This window comes from Pelophylax lessonae (assembly GCF_965119305.1).
Source record: "Pelophylax lessonae genome assembly, chromosome: 4".
Taxonomy (NCBI): domain Eukaryota; kingdom Metazoa; phylum Chordata; class Amphibia; order Anura; family Ranidae; genus Pelophylax; species Pelophylax lessonae.
Window position 1 is genome coordinate 23,785,507 of NC_138771.1, and position 24,794 is coordinate 23,810,300.

Genomic DNA, 24,794 nt, shown 5'->3' on the forward strand with positions numbered 1-24,794 from the left:
CATCAAAGGACTTCTACGGAGGGGGGCGGAGAAGGACAGCGGTGTCGGCTGCAGGAGCGCAAGGTTACCGCCTTTTTTATGCAATGCCCTAAGTTTATATGTTGAATGTGAGTGAGCTGCAATAGGCCAGGGGAAAAAAAACCTCTGTGCGGATAGTTACCTGTACCACTGATAGAACACTATTCAACCATATGAATACATAAGGGATTAAAGAAAAATGCAACGTAATATATACAAAAATTACACATGACATTACTACAAAACAATGAAAAAAATATAACATACGTTTAAGGTCACACAATTGTGAGACCATACATAGATAGATATATAGTAAGTGTGTATAATTCCATATCCTTAAACAAAAATACAATACATAAAGTAAATCTCAAAAAACTGACATTAGACTGGTCGCCATCGAACCTCCCGTTAGCAACAGAGACCATGGGAAAAGTAGGGAAAAATGTCTACTTATAGCTAGACAAATACCCATCATGCTGCCTACATTATGCATAATTGTATACGCATGTATTCAAAGCATGGTGGAAGTGTCTATTAAACAGGTATATATATATATATATATATATATATATATATATATATATATATATATATATATATATACAGAGATGTATAGTAACGAAGTAGAACTACTTAAGTACTGTACTTAAGTACCGAAATGCGGTATCTGTACTTTCCTAGAGTAGAATTTTTTTCTCCTACTTCTACTTTTACTTCACTACATTTTTTCGATGATTTCGATACTTCTACTCAAGTATTTTTTTTTTTGTGCTGCATAGTTACTCGTTACTTTTAAAAAAATTACCACTGCCAGAACAGTAGATGGCAGGTTACATAAAGCTCAAAAAAATGTGTATAATGTCATTTGTAAATCAGCGCATACGAAAATAAAGGCTGTGTATAATAAAAGCTGCTATACCAAATCTTTCCAATAAAAAGAAAATATGAAACAAACAAATAAATGGTGCTACAGCGCTTAAAGTGCATCAAGAAACTACTAACAAACACAACTTGGCTGTGCGAATAAAGTGCCTGTGCAATCGATATAATATCATTGTTGCCCCCAGTGCCCTGCCCACACTCCACACAGTATCAAAAATAAAGTGACATGAATGTGCTAAAACCTAAATGCAGTGAAAATAATTATTTCCACAATGTAACAGTAAATTCCATTCATATAAAATATGACAATAAAGCACAATAAAATAAGTTATGAAATAAGTTAGGTCAGGTGCGTGCAACAAGTTGAAGTGTGTAAACCTATCTATAACGAAAAGTCCATAAATGAATTCCAGTGTGCAAATCTAAAGTGTCACTTCACTTGTCAGATACTTCCACCTCCTTCAGTGCTCGAGTGACCGACCAACACACTTAATGGTGGTGGCACTGGTGGATAGCGTCTGGGTGGCACTGTGGCACTGACTGCACTGGTTCAAAAAGCCATATATATTTAATTATTTCAATTCTCAATCCCATAGGTCCTCTCCTCATAAGATATTAATAACTTAAGATTAGGTGATGAACTTCTTGGCGGCCCTGGCAGGATGACGGGGACACCCGCCACTTCTGGAGCCGAGCCGCTGTGATTCCCCAACATGTGACAAAGTGACAGCCAGGAGATCTAGTGGCTAGTAGTGCTCAACAATACCGCTTTTATATATAAAAATGAAATAAAATATACTGACTCACAATTTAGTAGTAGGTAGCGTGTAGCAGTAGGCAGCACAACTCAATTCAATCAATCCCACAGCCTCGCTCGCGCCGCGGCCCGCGGAATCACTGTCATGATCATCAAGTTAAGACCGCACTGGAGGAGCCATGCTGCCGTCTTCCCGCTCGAGGTCTCTGCCTCTAGACGTGTTGTGTGTCACTCAGACTCCACCCCTTAGGGCCCTTACTGAGAGGAGTTGTGACACGGGCGGCCGGACGCGGGAGCAGGACTCGGAGCATTTTCTTTGTTATCTCATCTTCTTCTCTATGAGCTGAGTGAGGTGGACCGTGGAGAGGGCCTAATCCTTGCCATGGCAAATGTGCCATTTGAGAATCAAATAATCAATATAAAATATTAATATATTATATACACACGGGTCATGGGTGGCTTTTTTGAACCAAGAAGAGTGAGACTGACGGCTATGATGATTATCCGACCATCCATGGTCCATGGACCATAAGTGTTGTGTTGTGGTGGTGCCTGTGCTTCCTGCGGCCTGCCTCTGCCTGTGCGGCTGTGCCTGCACTGCAGTGGCCAGTGGCACTTGACTTGAGCAAAGCAAATGAGCACTACTAGTGTGAAGGACAGGTGGTGGAAGCATGTTCTGACAAGTTCTTATAATGACAATAATATAGACAGCTTTTTGAACCAGTGCAGTGCCAGTGCTACTAAGGTGAGAGGCAGAGAGAGAGGCTATCCAGTCCACCACTTTACTTGAGCAGATCACAGAAGAAAGGTGGAAGCATCTGACAGCAAGTGACAAGCACTTCTTAGATTGCACACTGGAATTCAGTTATGGACTTTTCGTTATAAAGTTTAGTTTACACACTTAAACTTGCACCTAACTTATTCACAATCACAACTTATTTTATTGTGGTATTGTCATATATATTTTATATGAATTACATTTACATTGTGGGAATAATTTGCACTGCATTTAGCACAGACATGTCACTTTATTTTTGATACTGTGGGCGATGATTTTGAATACAAGAAGAATATATATATATAATTGCAGGCACTTTATTAGCATTTTTAGCACAGCCACTTTGTTAGTAGTTTTTGAAGCATTTTTCACTTTAAGCGTTGTAGGTTTGATGAAGCTGGCCTGGCACATCATCATCAATTGAGCAAATCAAATCAAACTGCGCATGCTTCTGTTCTGCCTTTTGATCAGCTGAAAAGATGGACGAACCAAAAACACCACCTTCCACCCCTGGCCCTTCAACTTCAAGTGATCTGCCTGGCTGTGAGAGTGAGGAAGGAGACCACCCCTGGCTTTAAAAGGTGGATGCTTTAAAAGGGGAAGGGAGGGACAAACTTTATCTGTTTTTTGTTTACAAAAAGTTACAGCCTAAGGAATTGTGATTGTCCTTTAGGTTAATTATTTGAATAAATCATTTGAAATAATAAAAAACAATATGATGTTCAAACTTTTGACTTCTTTCTTTAATAACTACATAACACAGTACTTGTACTTCTACTTTCAGTACTTGAGTAGAATTTTTTTTTCAAAACTACTGGTACTTTTTACTTTTAGTACTTAAGTAGCAATTTTTTTGAAAAAACTACTTGCAATACTTAAAGCGGAGTTCCACCCTGGATTTGTTTTTTTTTTTTTTTAATACCCCCGGGACAGTCAGGGCTAGTGCATTCCACAATGGCTAGCCTCTGATCTGTCCCGGGTTGCACTTACCTGCAAGACGAAATACTTACCTTGCAAACGTCTTGTCCAGCGCTGCCATCTCAGATGTGGGCAGCTTGAAGCCAGCGCGTCCTCTTCGGCGTCTTCTTCCGCCTTCTGTGGTCCCACGATGCTCTGCGCCGGCCCCGACGTCACTTCCGGGTCGCGCGCGTCACCCCTCCACAGCTTCTGGGCATGCCCAGAAGCTGTTTAGAAGGGGATGACGCGCGCGACCCGGAACTGACGTCGGGGCCGGTGCAGGCGCAATGATTCCTGGGAGCTATGACGTCCAGCTCCCAGGAATCATTGCAGAGCCAGGAAGTGACGACGGGCCGCGGCCGAGGAAGGAGGAAGAAGGAAGTAAGGTAAGTATATTTTCTTCGCTACGAGGTAAGTAAAAAAAAAAAAAATATGCGATTATCCATTTCTTTTTCAGGTGACCCGGAGCGAGAAGATGGAGGTAAGTATAAAAATGGGGTGGAACTCCACTTTAAGTAAAAAAAATGTTGAATACTTTAGTACTTCTACTTAAGTAACTTTTTCTGCGAGCACTTCCACTTCTACTCAAGTCACTTTTTGATCGAGCACTTGTACTTTTACTCAAGTAGAAATTTTGAATACTTTATACAAGTCTGTATATATATACATATATACACACACCGAATCATATAAGACCCTAAAGGATCCGAAGAAAATACCCTGATCATAGCCATGAGAAATATGACAAACCATTCAACTAGCCACAGGGGATTTTTTAAGGCCTAGTACGAGGAAATCCCAGAGATAGGAACCCCATTAAAGGAAAGGCTTATAAGTGAAAACCTAATTGATGCCTGGTGTTGTAGTGGCATTTAAAAATTCTATCCGATATGTTTCTCTTTGCAGTATACGTTTGTCCCAGTCCCCTCCATGGATACAGTGTAGGGGTCAGGACTCATAGGCCAGGCACAGCCAGTGAACAGCAGAGTAAGTAACCCCGGGAGAATTGTTCTATCAGAGAGCTTACTAGACCTGGGCATGGGGAAGGAAATCTAAAGCACATATCCCAGGCAGTGCTGGTAGAAGGACACCTATAGCCAATGGTGAACATGCCAAACTGAGTCTCCCCCCCCCATATATATGTGAGCGCGAAGTGTCAGCAAAATCCCCCCCACCACAAAAAAGAACATTGGGCACTATTCTGCATGATTACCCTGCACATCCCTACTAGCACAAATTCCGTCCCCCTAACATAAATTCTCCCCCTAGTACAAATCCCCCCCTTTACCATATCATCTATTCTAGTACAAACCTCCAAAATTTGACCCTCCTAGCACAAATCCCCTTCTCCCACCCCTCCCAACACAAATCACCCATGATTCACCACTTTTCCCTTCCTATAACAATTCTCAGCCCCTGCTGCTCCTTAAATTCCTCCTCCGAACACAGATCCCTTCCCCTCAATTTCCTTGTGGTGCCCCCCCCCTCCACCTCGCATGATACCACAGTGCCCAGGGCAGCCTCCCCTCCTGTCCACCCCTTGTCCCGTCCCTGACCCCAGGTGCCTAGATCTAGTAACTCCTCTGGTGAAAATGAAAATTTTGCTGCCAGCAGAACCCCAGAATCTCCATAAATCCAGTCTAGATACATAAATTGTGTCTGCAGCACAGAGAAGGAAGATTATCAGAGAGAAATACAGGAATACAGGACGGGGAACACAGCTCAGGAAAGTGACCAGGGGATTACAGGCTGATATCACCCAGTCCTTGCCCTACTCTGGACCAATCAGTGAGCAGTATGGGTGGAGGAATGTATTTAATGTTAATGACCCACCTCTGTGATCTTCCTGTGTGGAATCCCAGGAATACAGAGGAGGGGGACATCTCTCTGGTGGGTTCCCATTACTGGATCCATCTGTAGGAAACACACACACTGACTGAATACATTGTTTCTATGTGTTTATGAGATGATGGGGGATCTAGGTGGACCCTCCATACTGCTCTCTCCTTTACAATAAAGTCTCCTCTTACCCGGTGATGTGAGGGGCGGCTCATTCTCCATCATGACGTCCTTGTAGAGGTCCTTGTGTCCTTCTAAATACTCCCACTCCTCCATGGAGAAATAGACAGTGACATCCTGACACCTTATAGGAACCTGACACACACAATGATACAGTCACCATCCAGACACATCCCTTGTCTGTTACTGGATAATGTCCCAGAATTCTCAGCACCGCTCGTCTCTCCTGTCAGCAGCTCCATCATCTTCTTGGTGGCTTCTAGAATCTTCTGCATGTTGTGTCTCTCAGGTTTTAGGGAGTCACATGGAGGCACTGTGATGGTCATATGATCACCTGACTTCACAAGAGGAAATCTCTGTATTGAGGAATCAATAGGAATATAATTTTAGAATCCCAGAATCCCCCTCACCTCTCCGGTCAGGTCTGTGTTTTATTAACCACATAACGACCGCCCACCGCAAATATACTGTGGCAGGCAGCCGCTGCTGGGCAAAGTGACGTATGGGTACGTCACTCGCTCAGCCGTTCCCTGGGGAGCTAGCGTGAGTGACCGGCGGCTCCGATGGCCGCCGGTCACTCACGATCTCCCGCTGCAGAGGGAGAAAGACAGACGGCTGATGTTAACACAGCCGTCTGTCATTCTCCCTGATGTAAAAACAGAGGCTATGCGATCCTGCTATGTAGGATCGTATGTCTCTGTGATTACATCACAAGCCACGCCCACCCCCCACAGTTAGAATCATGCCACTAGGGACATACTTAACCCCTTCATCACCAATAAAGTTAACCCCTTCCCTGCCAGTGTCATTTTGACCGTTACAGTGCATATTTATAGCACTGATTACTGTAGTAATGTCACTGGTACCCCCAAAAGTGTCAAAAATGTCAGTCAGGGGTTCGATCTGTCCGCCGCAATATTGCAGTCCCGCAAAAAATCGCAGATCGCCGCCATTACTAGTAAAAAAAAAAACAATAAAAATGACATAAATCTTTCCCGTAGTTAGTAAATGCAATAACTTTTGCGCAAACCAATCAAAATACGCTTATTGCGATTTTTTTTTTACCAAACATATGCAGCAGAAAACAAATTGGCCTAAAATGTTAAAAAAATTTGATTTTTACATTTTGTTTTTGAGAATTTCATATAAAAAATTTGAAAAATATTATTTTTTCTAAATTGTCGCTATCTTTTTGTGTATAGTGCAAAAAATAAAAATCGCACAGGTGATCAAATACCACCAAAAGAAAGCTCTGTTTGTGGAAAAAAAGGACGTCAATTTTGTTTGGGTACAGCGTCGCACAACCGCGCAATTGTCCGTTAAAGTCACGCGGTGCCGAATCGCAAAACAGGGCCTGGTCCTCGAGCAGCCAAATCTTCCGGGGCTTAAAGAGGTTGTAAACCGAAATTTTTTTTTTTCTTTTCATCCTGAAAGAGAAAGACATAAGGGGGCTAGTATGCATTGCATACTAGCTCATTATTAAATACTTACCTTAGAACGAGCCCCCGCCGTGCCGCTTGCTTACCTCTATGACGGGCGACATGTCCAGTCGCCCATCTTCCGGGATCGCGGCATCCGGCCATCTGATTGGCCGGAGCCGCGGTGACGTCACTCCTGCGCACGCGCGGGAGCCGACGGTCACGGCACGGGGCTCTGAAGGAACGGCACGAGCGGCCGTTCCTTCAGAGCGCATGCGCCAGTGATGTCACTGGCTGCATGTAAGGTAAATATCTCCTAAACGGTAGATGTTTAGGAGATATTTACAGTACCTATAGGTAAGCCTTATCATAGGCTTACCTATAGGTACAAGTGTCCGAGGAGGGTTTACTTCTTCTTTAAGTGATTAATAGAGATAAGAGTAATGTCATGTGACCTCCCAGAATCCTCCTCACCTCTCCAATCAGGTCTGTGTTTTATTAATAGAGATATGAGTGATGTCATGTGACCTCCCAGAATCCTCCTCACCTCTCCGGTCAGCAGGTAGATGATCTCCAGGGTGAGGTTTAGTACCTTCTCAGGCATGTGACTCCGGTCCTCCTCCATCCTCATTGGTGACATCATTTGATCTATACAGGTCTCTTTGTAGACGGATAATTTTTGGAAATAAAAGTAAGAATGATTTGGATGGTATTGCTCACACAATAATAGGATGTGGATGTGAGGGGGGTAATAGGAGGGTTGCTGTACATTTAAGAACTACTCTCCCCATGAGAATACATTTAATCTGGACTGTTTTGGATTTGTTACATCTTGGAGGACCTTGGACCCTCTTAGCCTGCCAGATCAGAATTTCCCTTTTTCTCTGTTGGGTTTGTTACCTTTCTGAACTGGTTTGCAGCTGAAACAGAACTCTAAGAACAAGTGCTCACCAACGAATGAAGGAATTCCCTTCTTCATCTTACATAATATTCCAGAACAAATCACATGACCACTGGGACAATAAGATGGTTAAGATTGCCAGTTCTGTAAGGTCTGAAAAATAAGTGCAGTTGGGGTGGGAGGACAATCATAGACCCCCCCCCCAGTCCCTCAGAGTCCCCTGAGCCCTCCAGCCCCCTATTCCCTCAGAGCCTGACTACCCCCCTTCAGAGGCCCCTAAAGTCTTCCAGCTTTACTAAACCCTCACATCGCCTCAGCTCCTATCTACTTCCCTCACAGCCCTCAGTATTGTTCTACAAATATTCCTTATTATCTCTCTTCTATCTTCATAGTCTTAAAAATCAATAAAATTCTATTAAACTAAAAATCAATGAATGTGTTCACATTGGGAACCTCTTCATAAACGCTTGAAAAACGCCTTTTTGAGTCACATGTTCTTTAACCACCTTCCGCCCGCGCTATAGCCGAAGTACGGCTACTGCGCGGGCTCTAATTTCCAGGAGGCCGTCTTTATATGGCCTCCCAGTAACAGGCTCCCCGCGCGCTCCCGCGAGCGCGCATTGGGGAAAATCTGTGTCGGCCGTGTCCCTTGGACACAGCCAATCACAGATTGTGGTGAATGGCCAATCACAGCGGCTATTTACCACGTGATCGGACCGTGCAATGAGAGATGATCTCAAATGTAAACATATGAGATCATCTCTCATCGCCAGCTCTCCTTCCTCACACAGAGACTGCAGTGTGAGTGATCACCAGTGCCCTGATTACACAAGAGTGGAAAAAAAATGCCATAACTGCCCACAGTGCCCGCAATCAGTGCCCCCCATTAGTGCCCACAATCAGTGCTCATAGTGCTGCCAGTCAGTGCCCATCACTGCCTGCTCATCTAGGCACTGATGGGCACTGACTAGCAGCACTATGGGCACTGAGTGTGGGCACTGATGGTGCTGCCCATCAGTGCCACCCGTCAGTGTCCATCAGTGCCACCCATCAGTGTCCATCAGTGCCGCCTCTCAGTGCCCATCAGTGCCGCCTCTTAGTGCCCAGTGCCGCCAATCAGTGCCACCTCTCAGTGCCCAGCAGTGCCACCTCTCAGTGCCCAGCAGTGCCACCTATTAGTGCTCATCAGTGCCGCCTATCAGTGCTCATCAGTGCCGCCTATCAGTGCTCATCAGTGCGGCATATTAGTACCTCCTCATCAGTGCCACCTCATCAGTGCCCATAAGTGCCACCTCATCAGTGCCCATACGTGCCAACTCATCAGTGCCCATCAGTGCAGCCCATCAGTGCCGCCTCATCAGCGCACATCAGTGAAGGAGAAAAATGTATTTATTTTCAAAATTTACTCACAGAAAATAAGAAAAACTTTTTTTTTCCAAAATTTTCTGTTCTTTTTTCTTTTTTTTTTCTTTGTAAGAAATAAAAAACCCAGAGGTTATTAAATACCACCATAAGAAAGCTCTATTTGTGTGAAAAAAATGATAAAAATTTCATATGGGTACAGTGTAGCATGACCGCGCAATTGTCATTCAAAGCGTGAGAGCGCTGAAAGCTGAAAATTGGCCTGGGCAGGAAGGGGGTGAAAGTGCCCTGTAGGCAAGTGGTTAAAAAAACACTCCAAAAACACTCCATTAACACATAGGCGTTTTACTGGCAGTTTTGAAAGGAATCAGTGTAAAATTGCCCTAAGACTTAAAGCGGAGTTCCACCCTGGTTAAACATTTTTTAATAAAAATACCCCCGGGACAGTCAGGGCTAGCACATTCCACAATGGCTAGCCTCTGATCTGTCCCGGGTTGCACTTACCTTTTGGGAGAAATACTTACCTTGAAAAGGTCTTGTCCAGAGCTGCCATCTCAGGTGTGGGCAGCTTGAAGCCAGCGCGATCCTCTTCCGCGTCCTCTTCCTTCTTCTTCAGTCCCACGATGCACTGCACCGGCCCCGACGTCACTTCCGGTGCGCGCGCGCCATCCCTCCACAGCTTCTGGGCATGCCCAGAAGCTGTTTAGAAGGGAATGACGCGCGCGCCCCGGAACTGACGTCGGGGCCGGTGCAGGCGCAATGATTCCTGGGAGCTATGACGTTCAGCTCCCAGGAATCATTGCAAAAGCCAGGAAGTGACGAATCGCCGTGGCCGCCGAGGGGAGGAAGAAGGAAGTAAGGTGAGTATATTTTCTCTACAAGGTAAGTAAAAAAAAAAAAAAAAATTGCGATTATCCATTTATTTTTCAGGTGACCCGGAGCGAGAAGATGGAGGTAAGTATAAATTTAGGGTGGAACTCCGCTTTAAGCTTTATTATCTTACATCAATAATATCTTACATCAATAATATCTCACATCAATAATATCTTACATCAATAATATCTCACATCAATAATATCTTACATCAATAATATCTCACATCAATAATATCTTACATCAATAATATCTTACATCAATAATATCTCACATCAATAATATCTTACATCAATAATATCTCACATCAATAATATCTTACATCAATAATATCTCACATCAATAATATCTTACATCAATCAAATTACAGTTTACCAACCACTTCCCACCCAGAAAAGTTACCTCATAAAGATAGGGACAGCGTGGGATGCAGAGCAGGCCAACCGATCCACAAGAATATCTCACAGATGTATCCAGAACAGTACCCTGAGGTAAATGCTCACTCCGCCCATATACAAGTCAAAGTTTACACTGATTGGCTAAGATGTTCACTCACTCCAGTACTCCTCTGTCCATCAGCTGAGGTAACTCTCTTAGCAACAACAGGCAGTAAAGCTGGCTATACACTAGCTGAAAATTCTATTGACATGAACGTTCGGCCGATATTCTTTTAGTTAGTGGACGATGAATCGCTTTCAACTTTTTGCCCATGAAAAATCATTTGAGAATTTCGAAATATTTTTCTTGAACGAACGAAATTCTGAAGAAGTTTAGTCGCTTCCTCGCACGTGAAAACCTCTGACACTGACGACACTATTTCATCGTCAGGCACTAAGCACAAAGTTCCCAAAACACAGGGAAACCCTCATCACTCACGACACTCTAGCACTATTAATTACCAAACACATATGGGACCTAATTAGGGCTGAAACAACGAATCGATTAATCGACAACTAATCGATTAATTGATTATGAAAACAGTTGTCAACTATTTTCGTAAACGATTAATCGGTCAGCTGATTAGTTGTCCTGCATACTGAATGCATTATTTGTTTACATATCAGAAAATACAGTGCAACGCACATACAGCTCAGTACACCGTCCATACATGTCAGTAGATGGCAGAGAACTTGTGTATGTGTGAGGAGCAATGCCTCATGGGAAATGTAGTCCTGGACAAGAAAAGGAACCAAGTGATTCTAAAGGCAGAGTTTTTTTTTATACCTTGCTATAGGGACACTACAGTACTATACTTTGCTGATTCCTATAGGTGCACTTTGAAGGCAGAAGGGGCCAGAAGTGCTGTGGGGGGGGGGGGGGGGGGCAGAAGAGGAGAATCAGTGCTGCTCTGTGCAAAATCATTACACAGAGAAGGTAATTATGGCAAGATTGTTAAAAAAAAAAAAAAAACGTTTACAATCACTTTAACCACTTGCCTTCTGTGCACTTATACCCCCTTCCCATCCAGACCAATTTTTAGCTTTCAGTGCTCTCACACTTTGAATGAAAATTGCGCGGTCATGCTACACTGCACCCATATGAAATTTTTATCATTTTTTTCACACAAATAGAGATTTCTTTTGGTGGTATTTAATCATCTCTGGGTTTTTTATCTTTTACAAAAAAAAAGAAAAAAGACAGAAAATTTTGAAAAAAAAAAAAGTTTTTCTTATTTTCTGCGAGTAAATTTTGAAAATAAATACATTTTTCTCCTTCACTGATGTGCGCTGATGAGGCGGCACTGATGGGCACTGATAGGCTGCACTGATGGGCACTGATGAGGTGGCACTTATGGGCACTGATGAGGAGGTACTAATATGCCGCACTGATGAGCACTGATAGGCGTCACGGCTGGGCACTAAGAGGTGGCACTGCTGGGCACTGAGAGGTGGCACTGCTGGGCACTGAGAGGCGGCACTGACGGGCGGCACTGATGGGCACTGGCGGGCGGCACTGATGGGCACTGGCGGGTGGCACTGATTGAAACTGACGGGTGGCACTGAAGAGCACTGATGGGCAGCACTGATGAGCACTGATGGGCAGCACCATCAGTGCCCACACTCAGTGCCCATAGTGCTGCCAGTCAGTGCTCATCAGTGCCTAGATGAGCAGGCACTGACTGGCAGCACTATGGGCACTGATTGTGTGCACTGATGGGGGGCACTGATGGCGGGCACTGTGGGCACTGATGGTGGGCAGTTAGTGTGTTTGGTGTACCTTGTGTAATCAGGGCACTGGTGATCAGTGCCCTGATTACTTTTTTCTTTGTCCCCGACGGCTGATCTGCTCTCTCCTTCCTCACACTGCAGTCTCCGTGTGAGGAAGGAGCGCTGGCGATGAGAGATGATCTCATATGTTTACATATGAGATCATCGCTCATTGGACGGTCCGATCACGTAGTGAATGGCCGCTGTGATTGGCCATTCACCACGATCTGTGATCGGCTGTGTTCAAGGGACACGGCCGACACAGATTTTCCCCGATGCGCGCTCGCGGGAGCGCGCGGGGAGCCTGTGTCTGGGAGGCCGTTTAAAGACGGCCTCCCGAAAATTTGAGTCCGCGCTGCAGCCGTACTTCGGCTATAGCGCGGATGAGAGGAGGTTAAGGGCTCTGTGTAGGGAAAATCAGCATCTGAACCCAGAGAAGGTGGAGGCCGATAGACTAGAGGCGATTTAAGGCATTACAACTACATTTAAAGTAAAAATTTACTAGTTTTGTGCATTATATTTAAAATTATTATATCCATGAAAAAAAAAAAAAAGTCTCAGCTTTTAATATAAAAATGTTATTTTCCCCCTCCACCCTTCATATAGCTTCATGTCTGACTCCCTGTTAAAATATCCTGCATATCCGACTTCTGGGCATATTTTTTATATACATACAATTCATATGATACAAGATATAATACTTGTTTCACCTTAGAAATTATATTACAGTAGCGATATCTGCTGTTTTTTTTACTATAAAAGGCTATTTTTTTTTTTAACCCCATCATGACAGGTGATAACAAAAAAAAGCATGCTGCTGCTACTAAATGTCTTCTGCTGCCCATACATTGGACAAAAATATTTGCATCTATATTTGTACAAATATTATTTGTATATTGGTTGAATGGACGAGTGTTGTTTGAAAATTCCACTAGCATTCAACATTCAATTTCAAAATGAATAGAACTTCTGAGCAAAAACCACATACACTATTTGAAGATTTGTTTGATCGAGAAGTTTTCTATTCTCCTCCTCCTTCAAATTTCCCTGTCACTTTGGTTAATAACGAACACCGAATAGACCCCACTAATGGTTAGAAAAATCGGATGAATGTTTTTAAGAATTTTCTAAAAAAATGTAGTTTGTGTATGGCCAGCATAAGTGACAGCAGGCGCAGGGAGCTTGTATCCAACTACCTGCCTATTAATAAGGGAGTCTATCATGAATATTATATACCAAACCGGTCTGAAAATTAACAAAACAGTGTTTTAGGTCTTTTAAAAATATTGATCTCTGAGTCTGATATGTACCACATTTAAACCTCTAATAATACATAGATCTGTCTCAGAGTGGATTAAATAAATTAAATATCCAACTATATAGCTGAATATTTATATTTACCACTGCATATAGATATTGAAGAATATTAACAAAATTTTACACCAACCTTTTTTTTTTTTTTTTTTTTTTTTAGGTTTTTATCTGATTAGTCGATTAATCGAAATAATAATCGGCCAACTAATCAATTATGAAAATAATCGTTAGTTGCAGCCCTAGACCTAATGCATTAACCTCCCTGGCGGTATGATTCTTTTGGATTTTAGGTACTGAAAGCGGTACCATTGTTTTCATGTAATTCTTGTGAATGAGCAGCCCAAACCAACTGTATACATTTATTATATATATATATATATATATATATATATATATATATATATATATATATATATATATATATATATATATATATATATATATGTGTATGTATACATATATTATGTATACATATATTATATATATATATATATACACGTATATATATATATATATATATATATATATACATATATATATATATCATGTATACAGTTGGTTTGGGCTGCTCATTCACAAGAATTACGTATATATATATATATATATATATATATATATATATACACACACACGTGTGTATATATATATATATATATATATATATATATACATAAAAAGTACAGTAAAACTGCAGGAAAGGGCACTGGGGGGGCAATGTAATGTGAATTTTTTTTATTTTGAATGGTATCAGTGTGTTTGGTGTGTTTTCACATTTGAATTTGCCGCCGGTTCCAACCCCCTGCGAACGTCACATCGCTGGAGACGGAAGCCGGGGCTCGCAGACGATCGGGAGGAAGAACCGCCGCCGCATACCGCCCGCATACTTCGCTGGATCCCGGAGAAAAGGTAAGTAAAACCTCTACCAGGATCCAGCGATCTTCCTAGCGCTACCCCGAGTGTGGCTCGGGGTTACCGCTTTTGGCTCTAAAATCTAACCCCGAGCCACGCTTGGGAATACCGCTAGGAAGGTTAAAAGATTTTTTAGACAAAAATCGCAACACTGACAAGTTTTCAATTCAAAAAGCATCAAGCCCTTCACAAAATGAACACGCAATGCACCTTCACTAACAACTAAAACTTGATGAATGTTGTTAATTTGTCTTCACAAGAATTCACTCAGGCTGAACTCTGTATTAGGCTTGGAGCGACATTCCCCCCAGGCCTTAATGTAATCATAAAAACAATTTAAAAAATTTTTAAACCATTCTTGTCAGTGTTCCAGTCTAGTCCGTGCGAGTTTGGACTGTGAGGTTTGTGTGTTATCCCACATCCAGTCCCTCTTTTCTGTCCCCTTCCTTCTGCTTTTCCCCTTTTTTCCCCTCCCTGGAGCCGGCGACTCATACATTGCCGCTAGCGTTCCACCCCATGCTTTTCTTTTTTGTTGCTATGTTGTTGGTGGTTAAAAAATGACACGTTAATGAGAATGATTTTTCATTATTTCTGTACATTGTAGTGTCGCTCACATTCTTCCATATAGACTTGTTTGGCAGATTTGTGAGTTGTACAGTAATTTTTCATATGGATGGATATTTTGGGGCTATTTGTTGCTGCAGCACCATTGCACAAATGTACATAGATGGATCGGTTCTCCTTTTCTTCCCCCCCTTCATTCACTGTATCCCCGGCGCACAAAGGCCCTCCACTTGCATATGCCACGGTAGGGCCTTTGTCAGATATTGCGCTATGGGGACACCCGTTCCCCTTCCACAGTTGCGCAGTCCATCCGGGCAATCGTGTCCGTTCATGCATGCAATTCAATGCGTCGGTGGCGTGATGACGCGGGACGCCGCTACTCCTCCCCCTAGCGGCGGCGTCATGCGCCGTCTCGCCGGGGGACCCACACTCTGTTGTGCTTCACAACTACCAGGCTCTGCAATCTGCACAGCTGTGTCACATTAGAACAATCCAATCACCAATCTTTCCAGCATATATATGAAGCCTGTTGATCAGTGTGAGGTAGCTGATCACGGGAACACTCATGCTGTTTATGCCATAGAAAATTTAGCAAGGTATGTACCTCTATTGGGAACCGGGTTTTTGCCTTATATATTTTTATATCCATCTGGCCCTACCGTGACCAGCTGGATGTATATACTAACCGACCTTAAACCACTTACAGTATATCGTCTTCACATGACGTTTTTAATGGCTATAGGCATTCACATCCCCTCCCCCCCCCCCCCTTTTTGCTGGGTCTGACTACATTTTTGCAGCATTAAAGGAGACAATTTGATTATTTATACTTCCTATACTTTTTGCTTTTAGCATGCCCAGTGATGCTTACTGGCATTCACCAGTTTTTGGGGTCCTCGTGACACAGTACGATGGGATTTTGACCCAGTCCATTTTGTGCAACGCTCTGCAGCACCTTTATTGGCTTCAACTTCCATTTATCAGCAGTATCTATCAGCGTTTTTTTCTTTGAGATTGTGCATATCAATCTCTCACGGCTTTGTGAGTACTGCTTCACAAAATGCTTCCATACTATGGTGTTTTGTGCAAATTTGTCGAATATTATATTTACATCTGTTTTTATCTAGATACATGTATGCGAATATGAATACAGCCTATGAAGAAGGACATGACCCCTTAACAGTCCGAAACATGTCAAGCTAACTGTATTCTGTGACATTCATGCCATATATGCGTTGTATTGATTGTTCATATATACAGTGCCTTGCAAAGTATTCGGCCCCCTTGAACTTTGCGACCTTTTGCCACATTTCAGGCTTCAAACATAAAGATATAAAACTGTAATTTTTTGTGAAGAATCAACAAAAAGTGGGACACAATCATGAAGTGGAACGAAATTTATTGGATATTTCAAACTTTGTTAACCACTTTACCACTAGAGGATTTTGCTGTCTTACGTCTGGGCCACTTTTTGCGATTCGGCACTGTGCGACTTTAACTGACAATTGCGCGGTCGTGTGACGCCATACCCAAACGAAATTTACGTCCTTTTTTCCCCACAAACAGAGATTTCTTTTGGTGGTATTTGATCACCTGTGCGATTTTTACTTTTTGCGCTATAAACAAAAAAAAAGCGTTTATTTTGAAAAAATAACAATATTTTTAACATTTTTTTTATATGAAATTCCCCCCCAAAAAAATGTAAAAATCAATTTTTTTTTACATTTTTGGCCAATTTGTTTTATGCTACCTATGTTTGGTAAAAAAAATCACAATAGAGCTCTGAGGACGTCACCGGAAGTGACGAAACGCATCAGCTTGAACCGCACAGCGTCATTGCGTCACGGCAGGTGGAGTGCAAGCCGGAAGTGGGTTGTTTCCAGCGCTATTCCACGAGGAGGACCGAGCAACCCGCACCGCTAGACCACCAGTGATGCTGCTATTTTATTTTAATTTTCATTTGGAGAAATAAAGACTCTCTAAACTTTATCACACCATTTGGAGCCCGTTTTTTCCTTTTTCCCCCAACATGTTTTGGAAGTGAGCAGAGAGGTATCCCAGACATCCCAGGACTCCGGAGGATCACCCAGAGGGGCAATATCCACCAAGCCCAGAGGGCTTTTACAAGCTTGAAAGGTTCTGGTGCCATACGGCATACAGAACCCATTCTTTCTGGTAAGTGATTCAATTCACTAATTTACTAAGGGATTTTGCCTGATGGATATATCATTTACATTTTGAAATTGAGGATACATCTGCCACCAAGGACAATATCACGTTCACTAGCACAGGAGTCACCTTAATACTTGTGGATTAATTTGAAGCACATTAGTCACTTAACACCGAATGGACTTTTTTATGATTATATATTTAATAATAATTTAAAGTTTGTGGAGTTTTGTAACACAGAAGTCACTTTTACACTTGGGATTATTTATTTTAATTGTTTAATTACACATAGTAATAACCATTAATTGGTCTCACATTCATATAATTTCTATAGAGAGGTCTTCCATTATATATATATATATATATATATATATTTTTTATACCTTCTACATATTGTATGAATTTGAATTTATATATTGATGCCGTATCAATTTGCACTATTTTGCACACCTTGCACTGATTTATAACACTAATGAGAGGGTTTTTATGGTCATCTGATGCTTTAATATATTTATTTAGAAATCAGAGTTTTAAGCAAGTGCTATATTTGATCTCCTTTTGAGATCATATACATTTTAGTCTCAGAGGTCCGTTTAACCACTTAAGCCCCGGAAGATTTTACCCCCTTCCTGACCAGGGCCTATTTTGCGATTCGGCACTGTGTGATTTTAACGGACAATTGCGCAGACGTGCGACGCTGTACCTAAACAAATTTGACGTCCTTTTTTTCCCACAAAACAGAGCTTTCTTTTGGTGGTATTTGATCACCTGTGCGATTTTTTTTTTTTTTTACTTTTTGCGCTATAAACAAAAAAAGAGCGTCAATTTTGCAAAAATGACAATATTTTTCACATTTTTTTTTTTTTTGGATGAAATTCCCCCCCAAAAAAATGAAAAAAATCAAAATTTAACATTTTAGGCCAATTTGTTTTCTGCTACATATTTTTGGTTAAAAAAAAAAAAATCGCAATAAGCGTATTTTGATTGGTTTGCGCAAAAGTTATTGCGTTTACTAACTAAGGGAAAGATTTGTCATTTTTTATTGTTTTTTTTTTTAACGAGTAATGGTGGTGATCTGCGATTTTTTTTTTTTTTTTTTTTTTTTTTGCGGGACTGCGACATTGCGGCGGACAGATCGGACCCTTGACTGACATTTTGACACTTTTGGGGGTACCAGTGATATTATTACAGTAATCAGTGCTATACATATGCACTGTTACTGTAAAAATGACACTGGCAGGGAAGGGGTTAACTTTATTAGAGATGCAGGGGTTAAATGTGTCCCTAGGGGCGTGCTTCTAACTGTAAAGGGGTGTGGTTAGTGATCTAACCACAGAGACATATGATCCTACCTAGCAGGACCATATGATCTCTGCAGTTAGATCAGGGAGAACGACAGGCGGCTTTGTTTACATCAGCCGCCTGCCTTTCTCCATCTGCAGCGGACGATCGCGGTGACCTGGCCGTCCCTCTAAACTTTCAGCTCATACAAGGAGAAGACTGATCAGAGATGCAGCCAAGAGGCCCATGATCACTCTGGATGAACTGCAGAGATCTACAGCTGAGGTGGGAGACTCTGTCCATAGGACAACAATCAGTCGTATACTGCACAAATCTGGCCTTTATGGAAGAGTGGCAAGAAGAAAACCATTTCTTAAAGATATCCATAAAAAGTGTGGTTTAAAGTTTGCCACAATCCACCTGGGAGACACCAAACATGTGGAAGAAGGTGCTCTGGTCAGATGAAACCAAAAATCGAACTTTTTGGCAACAATGCAAAACGTTATGTTTGGCGTAAAAGTAACACAGCTCATCACCCTGAACACACCATCCCCACTGTCAAACATGGTGGTGGCAGCATCATGGTTTGGGCCTGCTTTTCTTCAGCAGGGACAGGGAAGATGGTTAAAATTGATGGGAAGATGGATGGAGCCAAATACAGGACCATTCTGGAAGAAAACCTGATGGAGTCTGCAAAAGACCTGAGGCTGGGACAGAGATTTGTCTTCCAACAAGACAATGATCCAAAACATAAAGCAAAATCTACAATGGAATGGTTCACAAATAAACATATCCAGGTGTTAGAATGGCCAAGTCAAAGTTCAGACCTGAATCCAATCGAGAATCTGTGGAAAGAACTCAAAACTGCTGTTCACAAACGCTCTCCATCCAACCTCACTGAGCTCGAGCTGTTTTGCAAGGAGGAATGGGCAAAAATTTCAGTCTCTCGATGTGCAAAACTGATAAAGACATACCCCAAGCGACTTACAGCTGTAATCGCAGCCGCAGCAAAAGGTAGCGCTACAAAGTATTAACTTAAGGGGGCTGAATAATTTTGCACGCCCAATTTTTCAGTTTTTTTATTTGTTAAAAAAGTTTGAAATGTCCAATAAATTTCATTCCACTTCATGATTGTGTCCCACTTGTTGTTGATTCTTCACAAAAAAACTTACAGTTTTATATCTTTATATTTAAAGTCTAAAATGTGGCAAAAGGTCGCAAAGTTCAAGGGGGCCGAATACTTTCAGAAGGCACTGTACATGTCTATGGTCTCCTATGTGGGACATATTCTGTTATATGCATAATGTATGTTTTTATATCGTTTGTCTAATAAATTTATACTTTTTTACACCTTGGAATCTGTCATATTAGTCCATGAGGGGAGATAGGCCTATGGCCTCACCATTTGTATGTTTTTCAATTATATGGACATGACTATTTTCCAAGCATATCCCACTCCATCTGATCTCACACATTTAGAGCAGAACTATGGGACAAGTTCACTGCAGTAAAGACCCAATGGTACTATGGGCAGTCCATATATGTGGATCGGGAGGAGGTCCGCCGCCCAGACGGATCCGGTCAGGCTTGGTCGGTCCGTGTTCGGGACAGTCAGGGAAACCTAGTGATACTATACACCCAGAATACTATATATAAAGAGGAACTGTTTCCAGAGAAAAAAAAATGTCTGGCTAGCCTACCTAAGAATACGCAAAGTTGACTCAAAAAGTTGCTGTTGGGGTTTGTACCCCCTTTTTCCATCACCCTTCCCCTTCTAATCCTACAGAAGTGGATGGGGACTGACCTGCTTATTCTACAGACCCCTTGGGCCATCGGAGAAAACAGCAAGGTTTCTCTCTCCTACACAGCTTTATAGTTAGGATGGAATGGAGTGGGGGGATGAATGCACCCCCTTGAACCACTCCCTATACCACCTTTTGCCCCACTAGGGGCTATTGGCATCCGTTGACCATAACAGTACTCAACAAACAAAGCAGAGGAAAAAAGGCAAATTCTCCTCGGATAAAGGTCAACTAAGAACACTAAATTGTCAAAAAATATACTTTATTGAAAATATATGGTATTCGTAGACTCCCAGACACATACACAGATAAAGGGTAAAAAACATATACATAAAAACAAACATAGGGGTTGCTGCAGCGACCAACCAAGAAATTGCCAAAACCTGTGAAAAAAATATAATGTAAAGAAATAGGGATCCACGGTGGTAACAAAACACTGTCCCTAAATAATCAATAATTAACCTCAGGCTGAGTAGTTGAACTGTGATGGATCCACAGAGTTCCAGGGAACAGTTCAAAATGAGAGGCTCTAATCCAGAGAGATTACTTGGGGGAATGATCCTTATGGTTGGAAAAGGCAATGAGAACTGCAAGCCTGGATAGCATAGTCCAGTTGTGTAGAGGTTGTTTGGCAGAACCGGTGAAATAGAGGTTGTATTGTGCAAAGATTGAATGGTGTAACAGAGTCCTCTGTATAGTCCAAGTAAACAGCACGGTACCTCCTTTAGTGTAGCCGGTCAGTCATATCCTCATGGACTTGTTCTCACGGGATCCGGGTGTTCAGCGTTGGTCTGCGGTGCTGCGGCGTCCTTGCCTCGCTTTGATGTTTCCAGCCACCTCCTGTGCTTCTACTGAGCATGTGCGGGGGGCCGAGCAGGAAGCTGTCACTACAGCGTGACTTCCTTGTAAATTCTTTCACCAAAGCAGATAGGCTTACTGATGCCGGTATCCCTGATTGGTGCGGTGAAGATGACGCATTTCACCAGCCAATGTACGCTGGTTTCATCATATCTAAGGGAGTGTTCCTTGGGGCCTCTTTATATATGCATTTTAAAGCGGTAGTATCCCGCTTTTTTTTCACTTTTAACTACAGGAAAGCCTATAATAAGGCTTACCTGTAGGTACAATTAATATCTCCAAAACCGGCACGGTTTAGGAGATATTTGCAGTGCATGCAGCCGCTCACGTGAGCAGCGCATGCGCTCTGAAGGTCCGGCGGACCTTTAGCTTCCCTTGGGGTTTGAAGGCGGTAGCCCATTTTCTTGACATGGAATACCCGAAACTGGGGGCCCACAATGAGTTTATAGTTGAACTTATAGACTTTATGCTCAATAACATCTATTTCCAGTTTCTGCATAATTTCTTTTAACAAGTGAGAGGTACATGCATGGGTGCCCCGTGGGCCCCCGCCTATGCCTGTCTCCATCTAGGCTACGGATCCTCAAACTACGGCCTTCCAGCTGTTGCAGAACTACACATCCCATGAGGCATTGTAAAACTCTTGACATTCACAGACATGACTAGGCATGATAGGAATTGTAGTTCCTGAACAACTGGAGGGCCATAGTTTGAAGACCCCTGATCTAGGCCTTTGGGAGGAGCAGGTTGTCTATCCATCCCCGATGTCCTGCTTCTATGGGCGGGGTCCCACGGGGAATTGGAAAAGTTTATAAATTAACTTAATGTAAATGAAAGGAACATAAGGCTGACATGTACTGCGACAAAAGACAGCCTCCCATTCCTTGACCTGCTGATAACCCAGGAAGACCATAAATTACATACAAAAACGTTTAGAAAGGAGACAGCAGCTAATACTAGGGATGCACCGAAATTTCGGCCACCGAAATTATCGGCCGAAAATGAGCCTATCCCATTTCGGCCGATAATGGGTTAACATTGCCGAAATTAATATGGCCGCCGTGAGGAAGGAGGAGGGCGCAGCGCAGGTTTTAAAAGTCCCGCCTCTGGCCGCCCGGCTGCCCGCCTGCCTCTCAATGACGTCCCTACTACTACGATCCGTGCATGAATGAAGGGACATACCAGCCGGGAGGGCGGGGCGAGTAGCCGCTAATATAACTATGTGATCGTTCCCTGTCAGCGGGACTGTGTGTGAATGAGAACAGAACTGACCTGACACCGGGCGGGGGGGCGGGGGGAGTGGCCGCTAATAACTATAACTATGTGAGTCTTCACTTCCCTGTCAGGCATGCATCTCCGCTGACAGGGAAGTGAAGCGCTTACATAGTTATAGTTATTAGCGGCCGTTCCCCCTGCCCCCCCGCCCGGTGTCAGGTCAGTTCATTCACACACAGTCCCGCTGACAGGGAAGTGAAGTGAAGCTCACATAGTTATATCTATTAGCGGCCGCTCGCCCCGCCCTCCCGCCCGGTGTGTCACTTCATTCATACACAGATTGTAGTAGTGACATCACCAGGAGGCGGGCCGCCGGCCATAGGCGCTTCTTTTGAATGGACACCCGAGGAGGGATGCTGAGCCAGAGGGGGGGGGGGGAGGGTGTACTGCCGAGGGGGACGCTGAGGCAGTGGGGGGGATGGGGGAGAGCTGGGGCAGCTTACCAATGGTATTTACAAAAGTTCAAAAATTCAGCCTAGCGCTCACTCCGAAGGGGAAGACTGGCGTGCTGCTCTCCTCAGGCAGGGAACTCCAACATGGGTACATAGAAAAGAAAAGAAAAGGAGGGGCAAACACCTAGTGCATTACCCGTGGTCACTATTGCAACATTTTTAATAAAAATGCCAAATGCATACTCACAGACGTAAAGATAAAATCATGTACAAGCATCCACCATGTGTGAACTGGAACAAGTCCTTCAGTCAGGACCGCTAACGCGTTTCGGGGGTCAGGCCCCCTTCCTCAGAGCAACATCAGGAGAGCCCGCAAAAAGCGGACATGAGAGATAGGCTTAGTCTTCTGGAGGAGAAAAAAAACAACACTTGACTACCTTGAATGAAATGGTCCTATGCCACCCATGTACAGTGCATTGCGAAAGTATTCGGCCCCCTTGAACTTTTCGACCTTTTACCACATTTCAGGCTTCAAACACAAAGATATAAAACTGTATTTTTTTGTGAAGAACCAACAACAAGTGGGACACAATCATGAAGTGGAACGAAATTTATTGAATAATTTCAAACTTTTTTAACAAATAAAAAACTGAAAAATTGGGCGTGCAAAATTATTCAGCCCCCTTAAGTTAATACTTTGTAGCGCCACCTTTTGCTGCGATTACAGCTGTAAGTCTCTTGGGTTATGTCTCTATCAGTTTTGCACATCGAGAGACTGAAATTTTTGCCCATTCCTCCTTGCAAAACAGCTCGAGCTCAGTGAGGTTGGATGGAGAGCGTTTGTGAACAGCAGTTTTCAGTTCTTTCCACAGATTCTCGATTGGATTCAGGTCTGGACTTTGACTTGGCCATTCTAACACCTGGATATGTTTATTTGTGAACCATTCCATTGTAGATTTTGCTTTATGTTTTGGATCTTTGTCTTGTTGGAAGATAAATCTCCGTCCCAGTCTCAGGTCTTTTGCAGACTCCATCAGGTTTTCTTCCAGAATGGTCCTGTATTTGGCTCCATCCATCTTCCCATCAATTTTAACCATCTTCCCTGTCCCTGCTGAAGAAAAGCAGGCCCAAACCATGATGCTGCCACCACCATGTTTGACAGTGGGGATGGTGTGTTCAGGGTGATGAGCTGTGTTGCTTTTTACGCCAAACATAACGTTTTGCATTGTTGCCAAAAAGTTCGATTTTGGTTTCATCTGAACAGAGCACCTTCTTCCACATGTTTGGTGTCTCCCAGGTGGCTTGTGGCAAACTTTAAACGACACTTTTTATGGATATCTTTAAGAAATGTCTTTCTTCTTGCCACTCTTCCATAAAGGCCAGATTTGTGCAGTATACGACTGATTGTTGTCCTATGGACAGAGTCTCCCACCTCAGCTGTAGATCTCTGCAGTTCATCCAGAGTGATCATGGGCCTCTTGGCTGCATCTCTGATCAGTCTTCTCCTTGTATGAGCTGAAAGTTTAGAGGGACGGCCAGGTCTTCGTAGATTTGCAGTGGTCTGATACTCCTTCCATTTCACTATTATCGCTTGCACAGTGCTCCTTGGGATGTTTAAAGCTTGGGAAATCCTTTTGTATCCAAATCCGGCTTTAAACTTCTCCACAACAGTATCTTGGACCTGCCTGGTGTGTTCCTTGTTCTTCATGATGCTCTCTGCGCTTTAAACGGACCTCTGAGACTATCACAGTGCAGGTTCATTTATACGGAGACTTGATTACACACAGGTGGATTCTATTTATCATCATTAGTCATTTAGGTCAAAATTGGATCATTCAGAGATCCTCACTGAACTTCTGGAGAGAGTTTGCTGCACTGAGTAAAGGGGCTGAATAATTTTGCACGCCCAATTTTTCAGTTTTTTATTTGTTAACAAAGTTTGAAATATCCAATAAATTTCGTTCCACTTCATGATTGTGTCCCACTTGTTGTTGATTCTTCACAAAAAATTACAGTTTTATATCTTTATGTTTGAAGCCTGAAATGTGGCAAAAGGTC

The 24,794-nt window shown here is 42.8% G+C and overlaps 1 long non-coding RNA gene across 1 annotated transcript; it reads right to left on the reverse strand.

The window, feature by feature from the left end:
• Positions 1-5,228: 5,228 nt before the first annotated feature.
• Positions 5,229-7,415, reverse strand: LOC309554010. Its single transcript, XR_014225204.1, has 3 exons — positions 7,304-7,415; positions 5,423-5,546; positions 5,229-5,306 (listed from the first exon to the last, which is right to left on the reverse strand). It is a non-coding gene; the product is annotated as an uncharacterized lncRNA (long non-coding RNA).
• Positions 7,416-24,794: the final 17,379 nt, after the last annotated feature.